The following is a 6,511-nucleotide window of genomic DNA, read 5'->3' on the forward strand; positions in this document are numbered from 1 at the left end:
ACGTGCTAAGGTTTGATTCTTGGTCATCTCCATAGATTAGATAGTCATCTCAGTAGATTAGGCATTGGTCATATCAATAGATTAGGCAGTCACAATAGATAAGGTAGTCATAATTGGTAATCATCTCCATAAGTTAAGCAGTCTCCATAGGTTAGATAGTCATCTCAGTAGATTAGGCATTGGTCATATCAATAGATTAGGCAGTCACAATAGATAAGGTAGTCATAATAGGTAGTCATCTCCATAGTTTAAGCAGTCTCCATAGGTTAGATAGTCATCTCAGTAGATTAGGTAGTCATCTTTTTCTAGTCCACCACCCAGAGCCACGGCACCATGAAAAGAATAAAGATCTTAACGATATGGCGGGAGGTGCGAGTCAGTAAAAATATATTTTATTAACTAACTTCTTTTTCTTTTCTTAAGGTATATATACATTTTCTAAAATATAAATTAGAATATATATATAAACAAAAAGTAAGGTTACGAAAAATAATAAGTAATATAAGTTGAATTACAAAAATAAAAAGTTGAATTGAAAAGATAAATTTGAATTCATAAAAAGTAATACAAGTTGAATTTGAATTCCTCGTATCGTCCAGTAGTCTCGAATTATTATTAACTTTATACGTTTTGTCGCTTTACGAAAAGGTGAAAAAAGGTGAAATTGAATTGATTTGGGTCCTGTCTCGAATATTAAAAAGTATCAAAAAGACAAATAAGCTAAAATGGCGACCAATATGGCCCCTAAAGGTTGAAGCGAGAGATTTTAAAATATAAATATAAAATTAAAACATGGCCGCTAATAAATTTCAATCGGTTATTACAAATGAGACAGATTTTATAATTTAAATTAATATTAAATTAATAACGAATTATTAGAAATTTGTAATTTAATAAAGTAAATAATACAATTTTTTAATATCCTCAGAAATATCTAAAGATTTATTACTATTTAGATCACCTAATTTAATTATTTTATTATTCACTGATCTTCTCTGAATTTTATTAATTAATTGTCTGAAACCAATTAATAATATATACAATATAAAAAAAATGAAAGCTGTAACCACACTATTGGTCACATCCAATTCATTAAATTTCTTATCAAAAATTTTATTAAAATTATTCTTAAAATTTGACATTTTATTAATACTATGCTTATTATAATTATCATTAAAATAAAAAGCCATTTTTTCATTAATTACCCAAATTTTTAAATTTTATCTTATAAATTTTTATTTTCCAAAAAATATTACTATTTGTGTAATTTAAAAATCAAATAAAAAAAAATTTCCTTACTTTTAAATATCCAGAATCCATTATAATTTGAGGAACCCAGTCCTAGAAATTTTTTTCTTTTATAATATCTAAAATTCTCTTCACAAAATATTCACTATTTTTTTTAAATTTTCTTATTTTTCCCTAATAAGTGTACACGAATCCTGGTCAGTGCGGCAACAATATTTTAACTACAAAATAATAATTTCCAAGAATTTCTTTATTCAAAATATATTTCAATTTTCACAATCAAATCTCATAATGATATCTCATAATAATATAATTTTTTGTTTCACAATATATTTCAAAAAATCAATTCCATATTATTCATTTTATAAAATCCCCGACTGAATCAAATTATTAAAATCAAATTAAAATAATTTTCATCTCATAAATGTTTTTCTTTTCATTTCCATAAAACATGAACATTAAAATTTTTCTCGTATAATATATTTATCAAAAGTAAAAAAGTAAACAAAAAAATACCAAGTGTTTGAATATCAATTCTCGATAAAATAACTAATAAATAAAATATATTTTTTTGATTGACATTTTATAATATATATGTACAAATATATATCATAATAATACAAAACTACAACAATAAATATACAAAATAATGATGTAAAAAAATTTCCCGTATAATTATGGCTATTCCGTTTTTATTAGAGCGAGATGTGCCATATATTATGAATGAACTAAAAATACAAGCTGATTCTTTTGGGTTGTGTTTTATATACAACTTTTTAGATTATTTTGAAAATACTTGGATTAATAGTAATGCAAGATTTAACTACCAAATGTGAAATACATTTGATGTTAGGGGTGTAAGGACAAATAATCATGTCGAAGGTTTCCACAGATCTTTGAAAGAATATTTTCCTTACTCTCATCCTATTATCTTTTTATTGACACTATAAAAATTATAGAACAGGACATGGATCTTAAATTATTACAATTAGATGATGGAAGGAAAGTTACAGAGAGAAGAAAAATATATTACAAAATAGACGATAAAATTAGGGAAAATATATTTCTTTATTGTGGGTATATATATACTCCTATGGAATATTTAGAAAAAATATCAAGATATTTATATTCAAAAAAATCTAATCACATTTAAGTTTTTTTAAAACTACAATGTCTACTTTTGCCATATATTCTTTTTTCACGATTTTTCCTCCGTCATGTAATTATATTAATTGTTCAATAATTTTCATGTTGTCAATAAAATAACAGCTATTAGTCTAAGTATTTATATTTTAGTCGGGTCATACAGAAGTGGTACACGCCAATTACAATATTTATGGTCGTTCTTAAATTTATAGCCTAATTTTATATTGTATTTATCCACAATTTTTGTGATTTTTTATTTATTTATTAACGTTTTGTATTGCATTTATGCGCATTTTTTATCCAATTATTTTTTTCTGTATTTAACGTTATTCGTATATTTATACTAAATGATACCCTTATTAATAATGTATTATAAGATTATATATTTATTTGTGAAATTAATATTATTTAATAAAATAAAAATATATCCTTTAATGCTAATAAATGTTTAACATTGCAATAAGTATTAATCCAACGATAAAAAATTTATTAAGGGATTTCCTACTAAGTTAGGTAACTTATATATACTAATAGAATTTCAAAAAAATTAAAAGATGTGAGGAAATCTGATGATTATATAAATGATAATAAATTTATTCAGAGATTTCCTACTAAGTTAGGTAACTTATATATACTAATAGAATCTCAAAAAAATTAAAAGATGTGAGGAAATCTGATGATTATATAAATAAGTATAAATCCAACGATAAAAATTTATTAAGGGATTTCCTACTAAGTTAGGTAACTTATATATACTAATAGAATCTCAAAAAAATTAAAAGATGTGAGGAAATCTGATGATTATATAAATAAGTATAAATCCAACGATAAAAAATTTATTCAGGGATTTCCTACTAAGTTAGGTAACTTATATATACTAATATAATCTCAAAAAATTAAAAGATATGAGGAAATCTGATGATTATATAAATAAGTATAAATCCAACGATAAAAAATTTATTCAGGGATTTCCTACTAAGTTAGGTAACTTATATATACTATTAGAATCTCAAAAAAATTAAAAGATGTGAGGAAATCTGATGATTATATAAATAAGTATAAATCCAACGATAAAAAATTTATTCAGGGATTTCCTACTAAGTTAGGTAACTTATATATACTAATAGAATCTCAAAAAAATTAAAAGATGTGAGGAAATTTGATGATTATATAAATAAGTATAAATCCAACGATAAAAAATTTATTCAGGGATTTCCTACTAAGTTAGGTAACTTATATATACTAATATAATCTCAAAAAATTAAAAGATGTGAGGAAATCTGATGATTATATAAATAAGTATAAATCCAACGATAAAAAATTTATTCAGGGATTTCCTACTAAGTTAGGTAACTTATATATACTAATATAATCTCAAAAAATTAACAGATGTGAGGAAATCTGATGATTATATAAATAAGTATAAATCCAACGATAAAAAATTTATTCAGGGATTTCCTACTAAGTTAGGTAACTTATATATACTATTAGAATCTCAAAAAAATTAAAAGATGTGAGGAAATCTGATGATTATATAAATAAGTATAAATCCTACGATAAAATTTATTCAGGGATTTCCTACTAAGTTAGGTAACTTATATATACTAATATAATCTCAAAAAATTAAAAGATGTGAGGAAATCTGATGATTATATAAATAAGTATAAATCCAACGATAAAAAATTTATTCAGGGATTTCCTACTAAGTTAGGTAACTTATATATACTATTAGAATCTCAAAAAAATTAAAAGATATGAGGAAATCTGATGATTATATAAATAAGTATAAATCCAACGATAAAAAATTTATTCAGGGATTTCCTACTAAGTTAGGTAACTTATATATACTAATAGAATCTCAAAAAAATTAAAAGATGTGAGGAAATCTGATGATTATATAAATAAGTATAAATCCAACGATAAAAAATTTATTCAGGGATTTCCTACTAAGTTAGGTAACTTATATATACTAATAGAATCTCAAAAAAATTAAAAGATGTGAGGAAATCTGATGATTATATAAATAAGTATAAATCCAACGATAAAAAATTTATTCAGGGATTTCCTACTAAGTTAGGTAACTTATTTATACTAATATAATCTCAAAAAATTAAAAGATGTGAGGAAATCTGATGATTATATAAATAAGTATAAATCCAACGATAAAAAATTTATTCAGGGATTTCCTACTAAGTTAGGTAACTTATATATACTATTAGAATCTCAAAAAAATTAAAAGATGTGAGGAAATCTGATGATTATATAAATAAGTATAAATCCAACGATAAAAAATTTATTCAGGGATTTCCTACTAAGTTAGGTAACTTATATATACTAATAGAATCTCAAAAAAATTAAAAGATGTGAGGAAATCTGATGATTATATAAATAAGTATAAATCCAACGATAAAAAATTTATTCAGGGATTTCCTACTAAGTTAGGTAACTTATATATACTAATAGAATCTCGCAAAAATTAAAAGATGTGAGGAAATCTGATGATTATATAAATAAGTATAAATCCAACGATAACAAATTTATTAAGGGATTTCCTATTAAGTTAGGTAACTTATATATACTAATAGAATCTCAAAAAAATTAAAAGATGTGAGGAAATCTGATGATTATATAAATAAGTATAAATCCAACGATAAAAAATTTATTTAGGGATTTCGTAGTAAGTTAAGTAATTAACATATATCAATTAATCATAAAGCAATATATTATATAAACCAATATATATTTATATATCTAAATATATTATAAATAATTATAATTAAATTACATATATGATGAAATTATATTCAATATATAATTAAATTAATATATAAAATATATTATACTAACTATGTTAATAATATTAACTATTATATTAAATTTAAATATATTGATTACATTATATTAAATACTACAAACAATCATATATTTAATTATTTTATATATCAATTAATTAAATATTTAAATATATTATAAATATTTATAAATAAATTTTATATATGATGTAAATAAATAATTATATTCAATATATATATACTAACTATGTTAATAATATTAAGTATTATATTAAATTTAAATATATTGATTACATTATATTAAATTTTTTATATATCAATTAATTAATAAATATTTAAATTGTATTATTTACTTTATTAAATTACAAATTTCTAATAATTCGTTATTAATTTAATATTAATTTATATTATAAAATCTGTCTCATTTGTAATAACCTAGTGTTGCGTAATCGGCGAATTTTAGCCGACTAAAAACGGCTTAGCCGAGATTTTAGGTGGAAAAATCGGCTAAGCCTAATTAGGTATAGCCTAAAAATCGGCTAAGCCTAAAAATTGGCTAAGCCTAAAAATGGGCTAAGCCTAAAAATTGGCTAAAATAAATTAGTCAAAATTCTGCATCGATGCTTAGCATTAATTATTATTTATTTATTTTAGTAAAATAATTTATTTTATTTATATTTAATGTAAAAATTTTATTATTATCAACAAATAAACATGATATGATTTAATATTTTTTATTTATATTATTATATTTTGAAATGAAAATAAATTTATTTATTTGATGTTTTTTAATAAAAAAAAATAATATGCTGCTATATTGTAAAAATGTAATATTCTTTATAATATAATTTATTAGTGATTTTCACAATCTTCTTTGTAAATACATCTTTTATTGAGGAATTATATTGTAAATTTTATTAGATAAATAAACAATCTTTTAGGTGAAATCTTTTATCATTTTTTTAAAATTATCTATTTATTATTAAATAAGGTGGATTTTATGAAACTTTTTTGATGTTATTTTATATGATCTATTTAAGGATAATATTTTAATGTGACAATTGTCATAATCGTTCTTTTATAAGTTTTTTGAATTTTTTTGAAGGAAGTATGTTAAAATAAGTATTAATAACATGTGTAAATACAAATTTAGTGAAGATGTACCAATGAAAAGTGACAATTGTCATAATCGTTATTTTTAAAGTTTTTTGAATTTTTTTGACGAAAATATGTTAAAATAAGTATTAATAACATGTGTAAATATAAATTTAGTGAAGATGTACCAATGAAAAGTGACAATTGTCATAATCGCTATTTTTAAAGTT

Source organism: Gordionus sp. m RMFG-2023, chromosome 1, assembly GCF_954871325.1.
Source record: "Gordionus sp. m RMFG-2023 chromosome 1, tfGorSpeb1-WG-v2, whole genome shotgun sequence".
NCBI classification, from domain to species: Eukaryota; Metazoa; Nematomorpha; class Gordioida; order Chordodea; family Parachordodidae; genus Gordionus; species Gordionus sp. m RMFG-2023.